The sequence below is a fragment of the Lissotriton vulgaris genome, unplaced genomic scaffold (genome assembly GCF_964263255.1).
Source record: "Lissotriton vulgaris unplaced genomic scaffold, aLisVul1.2 SCAFFOLD_360, whole genome shotgun sequence".
NCBI lineage: Eukaryota > Metazoa > Chordata > Amphibia > Caudata > Salamandridae > Lissotriton > Lissotriton vulgaris.
Window position 1 is genome coordinate 334,799 of NW_028249489.1, and position 22,750 is coordinate 357,548.

Sequence of the window (22,750 nt, forward strand, 5' to 3'; positions counted from 1 at the left end):
CCAGCCGGCAATACAGTACCGGAACATAATGTTTGGAAGTGTTGGAAGTGGGGGTAGTCTTGTACGGCGAGTATAGGACGAAACCTACATTTCATCAAGAAAAGTAGGGGGTCGTCTTATACGCCGGGTCGTCTTATACGCCGGAAAATACGGTACATTACAGCCTGGGTGGAGAACATGCCCAGGCTTCCATTCCCCATATGAGCAACGAAGCACGGTGCTCAGACCATTCACTACGCTGCATTGCAGCATTGTAATTGGCTCAGGCGAGTCCATCCTACTTCCTGTTCCTGCAGAAGCCAAGAAGGGGACAGAAGAGAGACGTCGGGCGGCCAGCCTACAGGTAAGTGATTTTGGTTGATTTTTTATCCACCCCGTCCCCCCCTCTCCCTTCCCCTCACCACTCCCGCCCAAGTACCGAATTGCGGGATTAGCGGCGACTGCGGAGAAGAATTCAAGTGTTGCTTCCATCACCTTCTTGTATATTGCAGTATGGCTCCTCCATTCATTGTCCGACACAATGCATTCTCACATTTGCCATGTGAATTTCACCTGAGCCCAAGGAGAGAAGGGGTTCGATCTGGGTAGATGGATACAATCTATTGTCCTCTTCACACTTTCCGCACACTTCCAAATGCAGACTTCAACTGCTTCTTCATAGCCAAAAAAAGCATTTTAAACTCCGATTACTGAACAATAGGCAAGATACTAAATGCAAGAAATAACCAACTGTTTGAAAAAGGTCATACTCAAATGTCCAGATATAGATACTTTGGAAGGATCTGAAATATAGGTATTAAGTGGTCATCTCCCTATGAACTGCAAACATTAAAGCCATATTCTGATATCAGTAGGCATCTGTAATGATAATTTCACCACTACTCACTTGTGATAATTTATTACAAAGCAAGCAGTGACGTCAAAGTGTTAGTGCTGCAAACTCAAAACATCTGTCACTGTCAGATCGGAGGGCTCCCTCTTCCATGACCTTACCCAGGGGGGAAAGGGAGCTTCGTCACAGATGTTGGGTGCCACATCACTGTGCGCATGCAGAGGTCACATGCACCTGGGGGACCACCTCACCCACAGACATCCTGCTGGCGGAAGGATGGGCCCAGATCGGCCGAGGTGGCAGCCACTGTCCAGGCTGGGCACACTCCCGAGAGGGTTCCCTTGGTCTGGTGCTTGGCTATGCCCTGGCATGGCCTGTAAATATTTCCCTCAAAGCCCAAGTGACCACTTCATGCTAACAAGCCAAGCTGTAAGGCTGTAAACACACCTACTGTCAAGAGGAGAGGGTGAACTTTCCATGTAACCATTCTCTTGTTCCTAATCCCACTGTGAAAAAAGCGGGCCTTTCCGTCGCTTCCAAAGCTTTGAACTTATCCCAGGCCAGGCGCCATTTTCAGACTCTGCCATTTAGACCTATTCTGGGACATTTAAAGAAACCTACAGCCCCAGAATCTAAAGACAAATCCAGGACTAAACGAGCAATTCATTTCAGACCTGGAACAAAATTATGGGGGGGTGGAAATACCCATTCTATGTATACAGAATAAAAGGACCTCTAATGTACACAAGGATCCTGCAGTCCCGTGACGTGATACAACTACACCATCACCATAAAATCAGTATCATTTATTTATTTGAAAAGTTTTATAAAGCACGAACAAGCCCCAGACGGGTATCGGAGCGCTGTACAAAGAGGAAGATTAACGCGGACTTGAAGAAACAGTATAAGTACAATACAATAAAGCAACATAAGCGGAACCTTAAACATAAAATTAAATGTGGGTGCTAGGGGAAGACGAGGTAGCACGTGAACAAACGGGTACAAGTCCTTAGTGACTTGCAAGGGCGCACTTTATACTGTACATAAAATGTAACAGGTGATGGTGCATTCACTTCAAGACAATCGCTGAACCTGCATCACCAACCACTAGGCAGCAGAGAGGCCATGTTTAAAAGCTCAATGAAAGGACCTAGGCTCTAATCCCGGCGCTTGCACTACACCGGAGTGTGTGCTTCGGCGCAACATCTGGGAGATGTGACCCAGTGGTGAAGTCTTGACCTTGGAACATCGAGATCTGACTTCAATAACTGTAAACGCAAAGCTTCAGAGTTTTGACCTTGATGTGCGCCTGTTTATCCATCTTCAATTATTGGAAGCCTTCCTGGCTAGCTAAAGGCTGCTGCTGATTAAAACTCAATAAAAGAAATGGACATCCGCAAACCTGGAAGTATTCGATATACTCACTGGGGGCATGAAGAACAAACTGTGCCAGAAAGAGTCAAACGGAACAAAAAGGAGACTTCATGTCCATTAAATGCCTGTAAATTCCCGTATAAAGTCATATTGTCCCAATAAAAATATATATATATTCGCTGTTTTACATGCGTTCGGTTCTTAGCAGCAGGGTAGGTCATTTGACAACATGCTGACACAGAACAAAGCATGGGGGTGGGATAAATATGCTTTCATCACAAGCCCTTGTAGGGTTAAAATACACTTGAGAGTGGAGATTGGGTCACGCACATGGCCATAATGGAAAACTCTTCTTCCATAGCAGTAAAAACGCCACTTTTGCATCTTATACAGTGTACATATTAAGGCTCCTAGGTTTATTGTGAGTACATTTAAAAATCCCCGTAGGTGCGGAGAGTCCTACGTTTAACACGCAGGAAGGGTCGTCCCTGTCAATGGGACAATCCACCCGGGCAGATTACTTGCATATTTGGACTCTCAAATGCTTCCAGACAGCCAGACGTGGAACTCAGCTCATACAATCTTTGGCAAAAGAGTCCCTGAAATGCGGATGTTGGAAGCCTGGTATTAATGTGAGACCTGCACACACATTAGCCCCTGCATTGTTGAGCAGCGTCCAAACCAGCTCGCGCCCATGTCGTGTACAGCGGCCTCCGGGGGAGACAAAATGCTGAATATCTCTGGAACTAGGGCCCGGTATTCAGAACCAGTGCAACTCCGCTGATGGGCTCTGAAGGACCGGATAGAACGACGAGCCGTCATCGCGGCCAGGAATTGCAGGCCGAAGTCCTATCACCCATCAGGACACAAAAATCACCCCCACATCTCGCCAATCACGAGGGCCAGGAGATGGAAGGTGCCGTGTACTTTAGGAGTAGTCAGGTCAACTAGACAACCTGTCCCATTCAGTTCAAGCCAAGGTCTGTCGTTCCCATCAGCTGGTGTCATGAGGTCCCACCTACATTACATACAAGTACCGTGCCGGATGATAGAGTCAAGAAGTTGTGGTAGGGGAGATCACGAAAAAAAATCCAGAAATTCACCATTTATTTATCCAGATATTTAACAAATCACCCACAGTAAACCCCAGGACGGGCTGAGGGAGGAGAGCAGTCTTGCCTGCAGAGGGTGACAAAGGAGGCTGAGCACATCCCCTCCTCAAGGGAGGAGTCCTCGTACTCCCATTCCCACACGCGGGTGGATGAATAGCACGAGTGGATGAATCGCACGAGTGGATGAATCGCACGAGTGGATGAATCGCACGAGTGGATGAATCGCACGAGTGGATGAATCGCACGAGTGGATGAATAGCACGAGTGGATGAATAGCACGAGTGGATGAATAGCACGAGTGGATGAATAGCACGAGTGGATGAATAAAATGTGATGATGAATAACACTAGTAGATGAATAACAGGAGTGGATGAATAACACAAGTGGATGAATAAAATGTGTGGATGAATAACACTAGTAGATGAATAACACTAGTAGATGAATAACAGGAGTGGATGAATAACAGGAGTGGATGAATAACACGAGTGGATGAATAACACAAGTGGATGAATAACACGAGTGGATGAATAACACGAGTGGATGAATAACACGAGTGGATGAATAACACGAGTGGATGAATAACACGAGTGGATGAATAACACGAGTGGATGAATAACACGAGTGGATGAATAACACGAGTGGATGAATAACACGAGTGGATGAATAACACGAGTGGATGAATAACACAAGTGGATGAATAACACAAGTGGATGAATAACACGAGTGGATGAATAACACGAGTGGATGAATAACACGAGTGGATGAATAACTCAAGTGGATGAATAACAAGAGCGGATGAATAACAGGAGCGGATGAATAACAGGAGCGGATGAATAACAGGAGTGGATGAATGACAGGAGTGGATGAATAACACGAGTGGATGAATAACACGAGTGGATGAATAACACGAGTGGATGAATAACTCAAGTGGATGAATAACAAGAGCGGATGAATAACAGGAGCGGATGAATAACAGGAGTGGATGAATGACAGGAGTGGATGAATGACAGGAGTGGATGAATGACAGGAGTGGATGAATGACAGGAGAGCATGACAGGACACTTTGGTACACTCACTCTCACTAGTAATACCTTTGTACACAGTGCCTGAGATGGAAATACAGAAGTGCCAGTGCCCACTGTCCCAGCACAACTGTTTGCTACTGAGAAGTGCTGGTACATTCCCTTCCAAATTAAAGTGCAGTTGCTCAGTGCCCCCTCATGTCGGATCCACTTTGTGTTTGCACAGGAGTGTTTTTGGGTGTTGTGGGTGCGATGGGTGACAGTGCCATTACAGTGGACGCCCGTATGCCTATACAGGTTTGGAAGTATATGGCGTCCAGACAGGTGTCTTCATTGAATAAGAGTACCATTCGATATCGATGGAAGCCCAATTATTGATGATCAAATATATGTTGTTACCGTGTACCATTAACTTTCTAACCAATAGTAAGAAATACATTACTAACCGACTACATCTCTGTACATACTCTCATATGATAATTTCCCTGCTAGGGTCTTGTTCTCTCTTCTGCATCCTTCCAGCTCTCTTAAAACAGCTGCAAAATCAAATGGTGTACTCCAAACCAGCACACGGACCCTGATGGTGCAGAGTCCACACTCTTGTGTATGCATGCATTAGCACATTCAAACATACTTACTGGCCTTGACACTGCTTGTGATATTCCGCTACAGTACACTGGTGTTTTTGTGCATTAAATTAAATTTAAGAAAAAGACTAAGGCCCACATGCATCAACAATGCCATTTGAGATTCCTTATTAGCGAAAAATAAGGATTCGCTAATAAGGAATAGCAAAAGGCTATAGATGAAGAACTCGCTAAAAAAATAGTGATTTCTTAAAATTCCTTAATTACGACTTGCAAATTGCGAGTCGCAATTATGGAATTCTTCCCCATTGATTCCTATGGGCATAGAGGCCCATAGGAATGAATGGGAAGACATTCTCAATTTGCGATTCTCAATTAGAGAATCGCAAATTGAGAATGCAATTTCAAGGGTGCCAGGGTTTCAAAAGGACACCCTGTTGCACCCCTGAAATCTGCCTATTGGTACATCTTGCAGACACACATGCCCTTGTGTGTGTGTAAAATGGAACTTTGAAAAATGCACTTCGGTGCATTTTTCAAAGTTTTTGTAAACTACCATGAAGTTCAACTTCATGGTAATTTGCTCCCCCTATTAGCGAAATCGCTATTTTTTTTATTTTGATGCATTGCATTTAAGGAATCTCAATTTGAGATTCCTTAAATGCGATCGCAATTTAAGTAATCGCAATATTGCGATTTTTTTAATTGCGATTTTTGCATTTGGGATGATGCATCCCAAATGCAAAAATACTGGTCGCAAAGGGACAGATTGTGAGAATCTGCCCGTTTGCAACCGTTTTTTACTTTGATGCATGTGGGCCTAACTCCTTTGCTGGCTTTTCCCCTCCACTGAGGCACTGAAAACTGTCATATTGTCAATGCTGTCACAAACCTTCTGACAAGTGTCCTGCAAATGCAAAATACACAAAACTACCCGGTCAAGAAGTCAGCTGCCACGTTCTGACTTTAATCCAATATTCTCAGAACACATCAGTCATACACATTAAGCACACAGGGGTGATTAACACAGGAGTGGAAGCCAAGATCTCTGCTGAATGAGGACTATTGTCTAAATGGAAGGACATGTCCTCAAGGCCAGATTTAAAGATGAGAATACCTGCAAAGGGAATTGGTACTTCCAGGCCCTTCCTGAATGGCTGAGAAGAAGGGTCAGATGCTGAGGCTCAGCGCCTCTCTAGCCCACTCAGGTAATACAGGAAATCCCTGCTTTCGCGGAGCCATATTACTTGTAATGGAGTTCCAACTATGGACCAATCACAGAAGGTCTGTTTACACCGAAAGCAAAGAGGACCATAGTCCAGGGGTGTGGCTTCCATTGGTGCAGCTGGGGCATTGGCACCGTGGCCCAGAGCCTAAAGGGCCCTCTGAGCCTTGATTATTGCTGCATTCATAGTTCAAAAGGCATCTTGTCCCTATTTCTTTTCGTGCACTAGGGCAGTAGTCTTCAAACTCTTTAAACCCTTCCCCGCTCATGACAGAACCCGCCGTCATGAGCCACGGGCGGCGTGTGCTCATGACAGCATGGTTCAGTCATGCTGCGGCTGCTTCGCCCACGCGGCACTGATTCCCCGCCTGTGCGGGCGAATTAGTGAGTGGGCGGACTCGTGACAAAACCACGCCGTCAGGAGCACAGTTGGCCCGTGGCTCATGACTGCGTGGTTCCGTCCTTGCATGGTGGCGCCGCGCTTCGCCCCCCATTCCCCCCAGCGCTGCAGCAGAATTACCGCCACAGCCAAGGGGTTAATACCGCGCCCTCCTCCGGCGTGAATTTAAAAAAAAATTCATTGGGGCCCCGGAATGAAAACATATTTTTCCAAATTATTGTATAACATTGATAATCTTTACATATGTATAAACATAATGAAACACTGCAGTTATCTGGTTTAAAAATGTAATAAAACATGATTGCCCACATACTATTCTGGTCACTTACTAAAGTGTAAAGTAGCATTCAGTGGCCCTCCCCCTTTGACTTCTACTCCCAGCCATCGTATGAATGACAAAAGATGTTAGTAATGGCCCATTACAAGGTGGCCTTATGCCTCTCCTGTTGCTTACAGTAAAAACAAAACACTTATCAGCATGATGATAATCTTGGGAAGTGCCTGGAGCCCATCCTGGGATCAATTAGGGAGCCCCCCTCCCCCGACAGTGGGGTCTGCCCCCCCCTCCCCCCCCCCCCCCCCCTCTGTTTGAAGAACTCTGTACTAGGGTTCATGACACACTGGCCACGCTCCTGGCAGTCACTCGCCCGGCTTCTTATGGTATCTGCAACTCACTCCCTCCATGAACACTGCGATGAGAGGTCAGCAGTAAATAATCCCATACGCAAGAGACTGACCAGATTATGGAGAAAGAAAGTAAGAAAGAGAGACTGAGAGCGTACAATAGAGATGGAGAGAAAGCTAGCGGCGTCTGCTTCACTAAGGCGGAAGAGCATTGCCTCACTGCTCTATGAGAAGTGCAAAAACGAAAAGAAAAATGATAACACGTAAGTATCATTTTATTTCACTGCACTGGCTCAGTTTGCGTGCATTGTTGGGGCAGGACTGGGTCACTGTCACAACTAGCAAGGGGGGGGGAGGGGGGTGGGGGGGAGTGGTGAACACTTAGCATTACTCCACCTGCCAGTATTGCACAGCCTGGGTGGAGAACTTGCACAGGCTCCCACTCCCTGTCTGAGTGCTGAACCAACGTGGTTAGACCAATCAGGAAGGTGTTGACATGCTGGTGACAGCAGTGTTGTGATTGGCTAGGGGAGTCTGGGAGCCCGTGTGCTTCCAACTTCGTCAACAGAGGAGAGGCAGCAGCGAGTAAGTCACATTTTTTTTCTACCCCTCACTACTATTCGTTAGCAGCCACCACTGAGAGAGAGTGTGTGTGTGTGTGTGTGAGAGACAGAAAGGGAGAGAGCTAAAGAGAACATGGCAGAAAGCCATATGTCATTCAAGATGATTACCTAACTATTTTTAGTATTTTTTGATTTGCTAAAAAAAAAAGTTACATTTTAAAAGAGGAGATTCTTTTGAAAACACATTTTTTTCCCTAGAAATGTAACTTCACAGCAAATGTGAAAATGATTGGCATTGGCTCCGGGGTCTGAGAGACAGATGGAGCCTTGTCCTCTTAAGATTTTTTTGGGAAACCTCTGCCATCTGTGAGTGCCACATAAACATCAGGGCGGGCTATAGTTAGTCCTGGCGAGTGAGAGATTCACTCAGCGAGGAATGCGAGACTGAGACATTGCTTAGTCTCACGCATGCCGCGTATACCCACCAGCATCTTGTGCATTGTTCATCATACCCAACTTTAAAACATCTCTTAAAGCCTAATGAGGCGTAAGGCCTGTCATACAAGTGGGGCAAGTAAGGGTTAAGAGGAATATTAGTAAATAGGGTTGTAAAGGAAATTTTAGTAATGAATTGGAAGGACAGATTAACGCCCCAGTTGGAGAGATGGAGACAAAACAATTTAAACAAGCATTTCAATACAATAGGTCTCGTATTTGCTAAAGTTAGAGGTGTTGGCATTAAAAATAACAAGGTTTTTTACTTTTTTATTTATTTGCTGTGAAGTTGTTATATTTGCATAGCAGAATTGCCAATGGTACAAAAAAGCAAAAGTAAAAAACGTTTTAACGCCAACAGCTCTAACTTTAATAAATGTGAGACCTATTGCATTGGAAATGCAACCAGTCTCGTATTTGCTGGAGTTATTGGCATTATAAATACTAATGTTTTTTACCTAGACGTGTTGCAGGTTGCAGTACCATATATGGCCAAAAGGTCCCATAGGGCCTCTTTTGGCCACATATGGTACTGCACCCTGCAAAGTTGAAGTTATTGGTATTATAAATGCCAATGTTTTTTTACCTAGGCATGTTGCAGGGTACAGTACCATATGTGGCCAAAAGAGGTCCCATGGGACTTAATAATAACTATTTTGCATCCTTTAAATTAGACCAAATGTTTTATGGCCATTGAGAGTGGGGCCCGGAGGATTTTCATCAAAGGACGGAAAGACAGACTATCTTATATAACTCTTATTTTTTTTTGAGTTGGTGAAATCCTACTGGAACAATTACTTACACTATAGGATACATATATCACTAAATGAATATGGGGACATAATGATGAGGGTGCAGCATCTTGTTGAGGTCCACTGCCCCTCGTTTTCCTTTACTAGCATCGGGAGCCTTGTAACTCACATGGCATTAGGGTGACCACCACCCTCCAGATCCAGGGTTTGTGCAACAGCCTAATCCATTCTGGGTGTTGTAGTTCCCTTTTGCCACCACTGAACTAGTTAAACTAACACATCTGAAATCAATGCTTTGTAGCATATAAATAGAGGGCTGCAGACACTGTCTGTAATGACCCGGAGTGAAGTGGCCACTCTAAATGGCATCAGAGCAAACTAGGAAGTGATTGGGCCACATAAGGCACGTATTCATTTAGCTTTTCTCAAACTGTGATTTATATTTTAAAATTAATATTTCTCAACATGAAAGTGAATGCTACCTATATGTAGAGAGCTTTATCACCAACAGAATGTAATGAGCAAAACAGGTCTTCTTCAAACTAAGCAGTTGGCAAGAACACTTAAAAGCTCCATGGCACACTATTAACAGAAAAGGATAAGTAATGATAAATAGAAGGACATTCATCATTCAGAGCAAATAAAAAATACATTGCTTAGATTAGTCTAATAATCCCAAATATGTATAGCACTAGCACGGAGGCTGGATGGTCACGTCTTAGCCTCTCTTTGGTCAGATGTTGCCCTTATTCCTAAAGTGCATTGCGACAGCATCTACAGGAGGTAAAAAGATACAAACACAATCGCAGACCTGCCAACACCTTCACTAAAAGGGGCACCTACTACAGAATCTTGGGGTTTACAGACTGAGAGTGATGCCAGTAGGGGATACCAAGAGAAGTTCATTCCCATCCCAAAACCCCCCACATACCCCAGAGCATCTTTTTTTATCAGCCCATGATGGCCTTAATCAACAGGCTCTTCAAGATGGGCAAGTCACCTGAAAAGGCGTGGTTCACAGCACATTTCCAGGTAGGGCCACTATGACTGGCGTCAAGGACAGGCCTATTGGTCCTGATGAGGAGCACATGCCTGAACGGTCAGTAGGGCATCATGAGGATACACTCCTTCTACAAGGTGGTGGGAGGCCTATGTCTCAGCCCTTCCAACACGAGGCCCCTGGAACGGTTGCAGAATAAGGATAATCTAGCTCTCTCTCCCATCGGATTTGTTTTAAAGGGCTCTTGAAATTAATATTCTGTTCACGTTTATACCTCTCTTAAACTAGGTTAATATTTGAGGGTTTAAAATCAATGAGAAGTGAGGGTTGACCCTCAAATGAGAATCCACTGGGGAGATGGGAAATAAACTCTTCACTCACTGGCTTCCGCTCTCTACGAAATAATACTGAGCACTTCAGAATGACAGAGATAGAGAGCTTTGTCAGAGCCAATGCACGACCTGATTTGTCAGAGTAAATTTTCATTCAAATAAAAGGGTTATTCCTATGTAGGAGAAAGTTCTTTAATTTTGTTCCAATCGCCAGTCATTAATGGCCCATTCACGTGGGGTCTGTTAAAGGGTCTGACTGAGCACCAACCAGTAGTGGTTTAATCTCATGGCAGTGCAGCTGCTGCAGCACTGGGACAAATGTGCCTTTCAGAACAGATAACTATTGTTTGCTTATAGTTACCTCCATATCCAAAAGTAGTGCCTCTTGGTGGAGTACGGCATGGCGCTGCTGTTTTATGAATTATAATGCACACGTGGATAAGACAATATTTGCAACACTTGCACCAAGGCTCACTCCCACCAAGGCGCACTCCCACCAAGGCGCACTGGTGCACTTCCACCAAGGCGCACTCCCACCAAGGCGCACTCCCACCAAGGCGCACTTCCACCAAGGCGCACTGGTGCACTTCCACCAAGGCGCACTGGTGCACTTCCACCAAGGCGCACTGGTGCACTTCCACCAAGGCGCACTGGTGCACTTCCACCAAGGCACACTCCCATCAAGGCGCATTCACACCAAGGTGCACTCCCACCAAGACGCACTCCCACCAAGGCGCACTGCCGCACTCCCACCAAGGCGCACTCCCACCAAGGCGCACTCCCACCAAGGCGCACTGCCGCACTCCCCCCAAGGCACACTGCAGCACTCCCACCAAGATGTACACATCCGCGATGTGCAGGGTTGAAGTGTGGGATACAGACACACCCTTGCAAAAGCATTTAAGAAACGAGAGCACAGTTTGGTTACTGCATTATAAAAAGTAACATGGGGTGTCAGCCCACCTTACCTTTGACAGCTGTCGCTGCAAGCCGATCACTTTATCCACAAATGCAGCGTTTCCTGTAGAAAGTAAAAATAATAGGTTGTTTAATCTATCTCACGAATAAAGCTTCAAGAAGGTAAACCTCCTCAAAATAGAAAGACAAAATATCAATCAGGAATATAATCAGCCAATCTCTTGTGAACGGATTTTAAGAGAGTTAAAACGGGCCCAGTGATTTGCCGAAATATTTAAACCAAAGTGGGCTCAACAGGATCAAGGAGACAATTAATCAAAATTTGACAACAAGTTCATATTCAGAATTACTTAGAGACACTTGCAACCCTTATATTTTTTGTGTATATATAACTTCAAAACACCTGAAGATATTTTGTTAAATCCAAATTCAATAACTTTCTCCAAGTGAGAAGATGGACGGAGCAGAGACTCAACTGAAGAAATTGAAGACTCGAGGGAAAATACACAGCTTGCTTCATCTTAGTTTCGCCAATTCAACTATACATTGAATCAACATCCGTGTTGGTCGCAGCGAGTAGTGGATGACGAGCGCCCGAGTGAACTGTGCACTTTGAAGACACCGACGATCCAAATAGTAAATTACTGCCTAGTTGATACAGGATATAAATCAGCACAAGTACCTTGGTATTTACAGCAGCAGCCTCACAAACAACGTGGTTCCTAAAGGTTAAATATAATCATAAGGAAATAAGCAACGTTTGGAAGTGGCATAATAACCACAGCCAACATGGAAGAGAGAGCATTAAAACGAGCTCAAGTAATGTTCCAAAAGGGAAATACAAGTGAAACAGCAAAAAAGGAGGACATAAAACTAAATGAAACAGGAGAAATGACCCTACAAAAACGGTTTATTCAAATGGAAAGACTTCTTAAGAAGGAAAGAACTAAAAGCTGGGAAGTCCTCACCCTGGAGAAATACATAGAATGTAAAATGGTCCCAAGAGGACTCGGAATATTCAGACCCCCAACCATCCTGACACCAGGCCCGAGATGTTCACTGACTGGGGTAACAACAATATGCAATGCTCACACAATATGATGCTCATAATTGTCAAGTATGCGAAGATGGATATTGAAGACCTCCACAAGAAAATAACGGAACTAGAGGCCTTAATATCATCACATGATAAAGAGGAAGAATCGAACAAACTAAGGAAGGAAATGGAGCGCAATCTTAACCAGCATGAGAATGAGGTAGAAGAACGCAAAGAACGAAAATACAGAAGAGATGAGCATGATTAAGCGTGTGGGACAATACTGACATTTGCTAAACGATTTCAAACCCTAAAACAGCAATTGGGAGCAAATAAGAAGCAAGTGCCAGAATCCTTAAATACAACACCTAGCGAATCAGATACAGATTTCAGCGAAGGGGAAGAACAAACCCCATCAGGCCCCTGAACGTCTTTTTTAGACGAGATAAAACTAGTATACTTGGACCAACAACTACTAAGAGGCAGAGGAAGAGGAAGAGGTCGGAGATTCACAAGAGGGAGAGGGAGAGGCTAGCAAACAACAAAAACAAGTGACGAAAGACCAGAAGAAGTGCAAGAAAAAAAACCCCAAAGGGATACCATCTACGCAATCGGGTGACGAAAACTTAAATATGGAAGGATCGGAGCCATATCTAATCATAAATTTGTCCAAACATGTATTAATGACAGCTGAGGAAAGTCTACTCAACAAGGTACTAACATTCTGTCCTGAAAAACATCTTGATTTGGTAGAAACAAAGATAGACCTTTATAAATATGTACGAAAAATGAAGTTGGCCAATTTTTTCAAAAAACATGAGAAACACGAGACATCGGATCAAATTACTGAGAATCAAACTCAGCAAATGACTATTGAAGAAATTCCGGCATTACGAACAGCATTTGGTTTGGAAAATGAATCAACGAGGAAAACATTTCAGACACACAAGTGTTGAATGAAATAGGACACATAACAGATAGACATCTGGCTACTAAATTAAGAAAATCTAAATGTTGTCCCATATTACATCCAGGAAATAAAAGACACTTTTTATTATCTAGTGAGTATGGATCTGGATAAGATAACTAATGTCAACCAATGCGCAAAGAAAGAAATTGTAACCGTGGAAGAACGAGCCGCCTTGGAATCACTAATGAAAAATGATACTATAGAGATATAACCCGCCGATAAAGGAGGTAACATAGTGATACAGGATAAAGAAGATTATATAAGAGAAGCTATGAGGGAATTGAATGACAACAACAACTATGAAAAGTTAAAAAAGAATCCAACCAATGATCTAATTGTGGACTTGAACAAAAGACTCAAAAAATGGCATGTCTCAAGTCTATTAAATGAATAAGAAGTACTATTCCTAAGCAACAATAACCTGATTACACCAACGATTTACTTTCTCCCGAAAGTACATAAGACCTTAAAGAAACCACCGGGGAGACCTATCATCTCCAATTATGGATCATTGTTGAGAACATCTCTACTAATGTGGATTACTTTTTGGCTCCTTTGGCACCAACTTTAACATCCTACATTAAGGATCCCAGTGATTTTTTAAAGAACTTTAATGAATATTGGATGGAGCAATGATTACCGGCTGGTAACCATTGATGTAGTCTCTCTTTATACGTCCATTAATCACGATTTAGGCCTGACAGCAATATAATACTTTCTTAAACAAAAAACAATAGAACATCTTCATCATTGTCAAATGGTCCTGGAAAAGATAGAGCTGTGTCTCAGAAATTATGTTTTTCTTTTCAACAAAACAAACTACTCCCAGTCCTGTGTAACTGCCATGGGTGTTTCCTTCTCTCCATGCTATGCCAACCTAGTAATGGGTTGGTGGGAAAAGACCGTAGCTTGGAGAGAAGAGAACGACCATCACGCAGCCAAGGTAATACTTTGGCTGCGTTTTATAGATGACCTTTTTTTTTATTTGGAACGGGACAGAACCAGAATGAATTTCTAGAATTTTTTTGATGTATTGAACAATAATCAAGTTGGTCTGAAGTTCACCCACTCAATCAGCTCTAGTGAGATTGTATTTTTGGACACAAAAGTCTACGTAAAAGATGGCCAACTAGAGACAACTGTCCACAGAAAAATCACTGCAACCAACAGTGTGTTGCATGGCAAAAATGTTCATCTGGAAACTCTGAAGATAAATATACCCTATGGGGAATTCATCTGGATGAAACGAAACTGTTCAAACAAGAATGAAATGAACAAAAAATTCAAAGATGCCACGAAAAGATTCCTAAAAAGAAGTTACAAATACAATGATGTAAGACGTGGTGAACTAATGGCTAGAAAGAAAACAAGGTCTGAAACTCTGGTAAACAAAAACAAAAATGTGGATAAACTATCAAAGGAACCAATTAGAATGGAATTAACCTATAGCAAAGACAGCCACAAAGTACGAAAAATTCTAAACAAGTATTGGAACATTCTTAAGAAAGACCCGGACATAGGGAAAGATTTAGGTGAACATCCGCAAATGACGTTCAGAAAGGCCCCGTCTTTGTCTGACAAATTGGTCAGGAGCCATTTTCAAATTAAAAAACCTGATACTTGGCTACAGGACAGACAAAAGGGCTCCAACAAATGCAGCCAACGCAAGGCTTGCAAAATAGGGAAATCAATTAAGTCAATCAATGATCCACATGGGAAACTCTTTAACATCGAGAATGCCATCACCTGCAAAACCACACACGTGGTGTATATGCTGCAATGTTTTTGCGGCAAGAAATACATTGGGAGTACCATCTGCCTGTTAAGTAAAAGAATCCTTGAACACATACGGGCCTTACAAAATAAAGACCCAACGTATGCCATAGCAAAGCATATGCTGAATCATGAAAACAGAAGATAACAGGATGTAACCTACAGTGGAATTTCCAACATACCCATCAATGAAAGAGGTGGAAATAGGATCCTCATGTTGAGATGCTTGGAGTCCAGGCTCATCATTAGTTTTAAAACTAAAACCCCGCTGGGTTTAAACGGGGATGAGGAATTATTTATACACCTATAAAACTACTATAAAGTGACTGTAAATAAGAAAAGAAGAAACATGGTCTTGCAGAGATGATCACAAGTTACAAACACATACACATGGGACCAAGAGATTACTTAATATCAAAGAGGGCACTGAGTCCTAAATAATATTAAACAGAATGTAAGCCTCGGGAGGTTCATATATGGACAATGTACCAAAATGAATTAAGTTCCTACAAAACTAAAAATGGCATTTCCACTGAGGGTGCAAAATTGGACTGTCCAATTAGCAACAAAAACTGAGGTAATATAATTTTAAAAAATGTCAAAAAAATGTTAAGAAAATCTTTATGTGGTAATCTCATGTGTATAATACTTGATGCAACACAAACAATGTATCTCAGATATGCCATAAAACTATAAGTTTGCTTAAAAACAAAATAATTAAAAAGAAAAAACAATGCTTTTAAACTTCCAGACCCATAATGCATCACGATGTGCTAAGAGGTTTTTCTGGTATAAATACTGAAATCAAGGTAGGACCAATGTTTAACACTGTGACTAAGCCCTGCCGGTCGAAACACGTAGGTGGAGGATAAGTGCTGTAACTGGCAATGGCCTTTTGAAATAAACCTGTAAATCATCAACTTGGCGAGTGCAAGCATATTGTTTAGGTGGAAGAATATTGTCGGGAAAGTCCGTCCCTGCCGCATGCACCAGCTGTGCTAAGAGTTACCTCTGTGTTCGGGCAAGTTTGGTGAAATATATATCTTACTTGCACTCAATAAAGAAGAAAATTGCACCTTAAACTGGTCTGTGTCTGCGTGTTCTGTGGCGTAGAGGACCCCTGGCCCACGGAAGAGAGCGCTGTTCTTTTGATTATATATATATATATATATATATATATATATATATATATATATATATATACACACACATACACATACATATATGTACATATATATATATATATATATACACACACACACACACACACACACACACACATATATATTCTTTTTTCCGCAAAAATCCACCCAGAAATATGTACTAATGGAAATGAGGGCGCTCTCCTCTGGTCTTTGAATTGGTATGAAAGGAGAGGGTCCAGGGCATCCTTGGGGAGACACAAGGGGCAGTGGAGGGCGAGGGAGGGCCTGTGGGCCAGAGCTCTCTGAAACCAGTGTGATCCCAGCAACAAGGGCGCTCATTTAAAGGCCTCGACAGGCTGCCTGCCACGCTAACAGGCACATAAAACCCCGCTTTTCCATGCTGCAGCTTTAGACATGAGGCTCAGTGAACATAAACAAAGGATATGATCGCCCTTGAAGTTCTGCGCTCCACCACATTTGTTTTTCTGCAGAAGGAGGGGATTGGGAGCTGCAGCCAGGAAACGCGCCCCTCTCTGGCCGGGCGCCTGCATTCCGAAGGAATTCACAAGCCAGGCTTTTTGATCCGCTCATTTTTCTCCTGCGAAAGTGCCAAGTTCCTGACTCGGCGGTAGAACACCAGCACTGTATAATGTTGCACACATGGGCCGTGTGGTGGGCAGCACACTGCAGCGGCCATGGCTGTGCCAGTCCCTGATGAAACGCCTTCCCAAGAAAGTCCCTGACTCAGAGGAGCAGGCCTGTGCCAGGTAGACTGATCCGGGAGGGTTTGGATCTCAGGGCCGCATATTTCCAAAATACTTTAGTGGTTTCCAAAATGAACAAAGAAACCTCTTTCTGAGCTGGCTTCATTGCACAGAAACCAACACGGGCTTTTCTCCGGATATTTCTGCGATGAACGGGCTTATGGTGTAACATGATTTTCTATTTGTTTCCGGCTCACATGTTAAGCCTTTACAGAAAAATACATTCGAAAATGGCTACTAAACAAATTTGATTTGCAATCTGCACGAAAGTGAAAAATAATAGTGTTTTGATCACGAATCCCCCTGTCAAAGTGATGAGGCACCTGTTAGATGAGGGATATGCGAATGCATAAAATGTGCCTTGTGACCGTAGGCCAGACTGCAAATGACAGCAACGTGTCCTTCTACCCCAGAATATGTGCATGTTATTGAAGCATACATCGGATCTTGCAAATATTTATGGGAGTGCCGAATGTTGCGTTCCGCCTGCGGAATTTTTTCCACTCCGCTTTACTCTTTAACGCGGGGTTCTGGCTAAATTGCGCCGATTGCCGTGAGGTGGAATTTTCCTCCTGCGAGGTTCCAGAATACGCAAGGCAGGTTTGGCGTCCCCTAGCGCAATTTTCTAACGCAGGCAGGCGCGGCGTTCGTGAGCAGTCACAGGGCCACCTTTTGAGTAGATTTGCTGCTGTTCAGGTATATTTTCTCCTCGAGTGGCAGCAAAATCAACTTGAATGGCCGTGTGCAACACGTGGTGCCTTTTGTACTGATTTTCAGCACTGCTCGTGCTACCGGCGCTAAAGTGCAGCATGAGCTGCATATTTTCCGCCCATTGGTGGAATTCCGCAAAATCTCGCTGAGTTTTTCTGTTACTCCAAGGAATTCCATGTAGTAAAACTTCGGGAGTTCCACCAACCACAACAAATATTTGCTAAAGAGGCAATGCCCTTGGTTTTTAAGGAGGATATATATGTTTATCTACAAGTATTGATGTCGTTACCTGAACAGCGGCGCTAGCGCGCCTCTGCTCCTAGATTAGGGAACATAAGCCCGGAACAGGTTACAATGGAGCGAATGCACACTTGCAAAGCGCCACTTGTTAGTATTTACAAGAGGCCTCACATTGCAGTGGCGTAAGACAGGCCCCTGCAGTGCGGGAGGCCCCCAAGCTGTAGGGGGGGGGCCCTCAGCACAGTACTCTGGCTGGAGAGCTCCTGAATGAGTCCAGATGGGGCCCCTCCCCGTACCTTGCAAGGGCCCCCCCCCTCAAGTTCCGTTATGCCAGTGGCATAAAGAACTGCCTCAAGGAAGGACACAGGCATTGCAGGGTTGGATTGCATACAGGCTAATATCAGTCGTGAGAATTGCGAGGGGATTATTTGAGGAGGGAAAGGCCTAGCGTTATTTACTGAAAGTCAGGGGTGAGGGTAGTTGTGTTCGGTAGGGCAGTCATTCAGTAAGGAGTGAGCAAAGGAGGAGAAGTTGTCTTTCCTTGTTTCTGTTCCTTTAGGTAAGGGATTTGCAGGTTAGTTGGCGCTGTTGGCAGGACCAGCGGGGAACACTTATTTTTGCAAGTGGTCCTCATAGCAGCCTCATTCCAAAACCAGACTAAGTACGGACGTTTAAGGGAAGAGCGGTAGGAGTGCCTTCCCATTTGCATGAGGGGGGGTTTGAGAGGGGCAGATACAGTGTTCAGGGAGGTCTGCTTCAGTTATTGTAAGCGAGGAGGAGTCCCAGCATGGTAATGCGGAAGATACGATTGGACCGAAAACGTTGATTTGGGGCATTTGGTAGCATGCATTATGTAAGGGCTTCTTTGCGGACTGGATCTTTGAAGGCAAGGTTAGGGGCCGGGTCAAACCCCAAACCTTAGCATTGGAAGAGTAGCATATATATATATATCCATCAAGCTTCATGAAGCCCACCCTCAAGGGGAAACATCCTCAACAATGCGGTGTTTACACCGCGCGACCTTTAGGACGCAGCCATTACAACGCAAGTCATTACTACGACTTGCTCTGGATGGCGCTCTTGCTTAAGGGATAGTTTGATTTTCTATTCCAACACCTTCCCTACCGTTCGGTGGGCTGGAGTCGGAATAGAAAATTTAATTAATCCACAATCCAGCGCCCTCTAACCCAAGTTGTTGTAGCGACTTGCGTTGTGAAAACCGCGTTGTAAAGTACCGCGATCAAAATGATCGCATTGTACTGACATACATCCCCCTTAAGGCAAGATGCAGTCTGCCACCGCCGACCGCAGCGCATTGTATTCTAAGGTGGTTTCCTTTCATGCAGGCGTTGGTCATCCATTTTTGGGGTGCACGAGGCCTCAGTCCCACATCAAGGATGTCAGTAACAAAGGAAACCCTAAAATATAGTGAAATGTTCTTCGCACCTTGCATTAGGGCAGTGCCCTCGATACTTAATGTACAGGTGGATATTGACAACCACAAGAGCAGGAATGCAGCTTTAATGGAGCATAGACTTGTACAAGTCAAACATCCAGAGGCGGAGGAGGTACAGAGTCTCGTGACTGCAGCGGACGCCTATTATTCATCAAATTTTTTTAAAGCTTGAGCATCCTTTAAAAGAATCACGTGAGGGTCTGTGAAACCATGTCCTTTGGTCATAAGCAAGTTGGGAGTGGACAGCACGGGGGAGGACTGACCCCCTGCCCAGCTCTGGCCGATTGTAGGTGCGCTTGCTTCCAAGGATGCTCAGGTGAATCCACCATGCTGGGGACAGGATGTGGCCCACCCCATTGTGTAGATAATCCAAGAATAGATTTGACCATATTCAGGGCAGGCAAGCCCTAAAATGTCTGAATCTGCGGAGGGGACAACAGCAGGTGATGAAGCCATGAACGCATATCTGACATCGGTGTGTAAAAATAGGCGCAAAGTCTACGGTTGATTGCATCCTTGCACGGATGTATGTCGTTACAACGCATGCTTTTTCCACGCATGCCTTTACAACGCAGGTTTTACAACGCAAGTCGTTACAACGACTTGCGTTGGGGGGCGTTGGATAGTGAATAGTTTAATTTACTATTCTAACTCCAGTCCCCGTGGATAGTAGGGAAGGTTTTGGATAGTAAATTAAACTATTCTCTATCCTATAGCGCCCTCCAGCGCAAGTCGTTGTAACGACTTGCGTTGTAATTCCTGCGTTACTGCGTGGAAAAAGTTTTGTTGTAAAGGATGTTTCCCTCCTTGCACCGCCTTAGAGACCGTGCTAGGCTTACAGCATGCTAGGTGTGATAGAATAATAGCACTAAAGTGCTCGAAACACTGGGCAGAAAAGTTGTGGCTCTTGAAGTATTTATCGTCCTGCAGCAGAACTACTTTAGCCTCACTGACAAGTGGTTGAAACATGGATTTTAAGCAGATACTCGTAGGAGCAACCAGGCATGCATGCTCTACCCAGGAGGCAAACAATGGGAAAGCAAGATGTAACAAAACCCTGCAGTTGATCTTGGCGCTGGAGAAGGAAGCTCGAGTTTGCTTGTGTCTGTAAAGAGCCTCACGCTGGGAAGTGTTTTGCTGCTGCCCCGGGCTCTCAGAACTTTCTCCAAGTCCTACCCGGTGTCCCCACATGCACCGTCCAATGAGGCAACGAGCTCTGCTCCCAGACTCCCCGCTTCTAGGCACCCAAAGCAGCTTGTAAACAAAGCATGGATTTCAACTCGCCTCCGACAGGTCTGGCGTCTGTGCCATCGGAATCCGAGGTCACGGGGCCACCAGGGACGTCGTCTCAAACACAGCAAAGCGCGAGCCGCTGCCTTAAACAGAAGACCCGGATCATTTGATGTTTAAAGACATTCGACAATTTCAGTGGGCTGCACCGGGGGCTCTTCTAGCCTCTCTCACGAGCTTCGGAGCGCGCTCACCTCCGGAGTGCAGTGACTCACGGCGCACTCATGAGAGCTGGCCAGCCTGGTTCTGATCGCTGCACCAAATGTGCGCTGCGAAATGTGGCACCACTGCGGAGGTCTCTCAGCACCCATCACCGTGCTGTGGGCCTGCTGCGCGCCCCTCCATCCCGCCCTGGGGTAACATCACGCTCCACTGTCCCGCGGCACAGCTCCACGTCCCGCGGCCCCGCCCCACTGTCCCGCGGCACAACTCCACCCTCCTCTGTCGTGCGGCACAGCTCCACCCTCCTCTGTCGTGCGGCACAACTCCACTGTCCCGCGGCCCAATTCCATGCTCCTCTTTTCCGCGGCCCAACTCCACTCTCCTCTTTTCCGCAGCACAACTCCACGCTCCTCTGTCCCGCGGCACAAATCGACTGTCCACGGCACAACTCCACGCTCCTCTGTTCCGTGGCACAACTCCACGCTCCTCTGTTCCGCGGCACAACTCGACTGTCCGCGGCACAACTCCACGTTCCTCTGTTCAGTGGAACAACTCCACGCTCCTCTGTTCCGCGGCACAACTCGACTGTCCGCGGCACAACTCCACGTTCCTCTGTTCAGTGGAACAACTCCACGCTCCTCTGTTCCACGGCACAACTCCACGCTCCTCTGTTCCGCGGCACAACCCCACGCTCCTCTGTTCCGCGGCACAACTCCACGCTCCTCTGTTCCGCGGCACAACTCCACGTCCCGCGGCACAGCTCCGCGCTCCTCTGTCCTGCGGCACAGCTCCGCGCCCCTCTGTCCCGCGGCACAACTCCACTGTCCCGCGGCCCAATTCCACGCTCCTCTTTTCCGCGGCACAACTCCACGCTCCTCTTTTCCGCGGCACAACTCCACGCTCCTCTTTTCCGCGGCACAACTCCACGCTTCTCTGTCCCGCGGCACAACTCCACGCTCCTCTGTCCCGCTGCACAACTCCACGCTCCTCTGTCCCGCGGCACAACTCGACTGTCCGAGGCACAACTCCACGCTCCTCTGGTCCGCGGCACAACTCCACGCTCCTCTGTTCCGCGGCACAACTCCACGCTCCTCTGTTCCGCGGCACAACTCCACGCTCCTCTGTTCCGCGGCACAACTCCACGCTCCTCTGTTCCGCGGCACAACTCGATTGTCCGCGGCACAACTCCACGCTCCTCTGTTCCGCGGCACAACTCCATGCTCCTCTGTCTCGCGGCACAGCTCCACGTCCCGCGGCACAGCTCCACGTCCCGCGGCACAGCTCCACGTCCCGCGGCACAGCTCCGCGCTCCTCTGTCCCGCGGCACAGCTCCACGCTCCTCTGTCCCCCGGCACAACTCCACTGTCCCCCGGCACAACTCCACTGTCCCACGGCACAACTCCACGCTCCTCTGTTCTGTGGCACAACTCCACGCTCCTCTGTCTCGCGGCACAGCTCCACGTCCCGCGGCACAGCTCCACGTCCCGCGGCACAGCTCCACGTCCCGCGGCACAGCTCCACGTCCCGCGGCACAGCTCCACGTCCCGCGGCACAGCTCCACGTCCCGCGGCACAGCTCCAAGTCCCGCGGCACAGCTCCAAGTCCCGCGGCACGCTCCACTGTCCGCTGTCCCGCGGCACGCTCCACTGTCCGCTGCCCAGCGCCACGCTCCTCTGTCCTGCGGCACAGCTCCGCGCTCCTCTGTCCTGCGGCACAGCTCAGCGCTCCTCTGTCCTGCGGCACAGCTCAGCGCTCCTCTTTTCCGTGGCACAAATCCAAGCTCCTCTGTCCCCCGGCACAACTCCACTCTCCTCTGTCCCCCGGCACAACTCCACTCTCCTCTGTCCCCCGGCACAACTCCACTGTCCCAAGGCACAAATCCACGCTCCTCTGTTCTGTGGCACAACTCCACGCTCCTCTGTCCCCCGGCACAACTCCACTGTCCCAAGGCACAAATCCACTCTCCT

The 22,750-nt window shown here is 46.1% G+C and overlaps 1 protein-coding gene across 1 annotated transcript in view; it reads right to left on the reverse strand.

Annotated features, from left to right (window-relative positions):
• Positions 1 to 22,750, reverse strand: part of LOC147663560 (serine/threonine-protein kinase Nek6-like) — a gene marked incomplete at its 3' end in the record, with an annotated part of 502,329 nt that overhangs the window by 330,504 nt on the left and 149,075 nt on the right. Inside the window, exon 2 of the mRNA XM_086950359.1 lies at positions 11,287 to 11,339. The remainder of the gene's footprint in view (positions 1 to 11,286; positions 11,340 to 22,750) is intronic.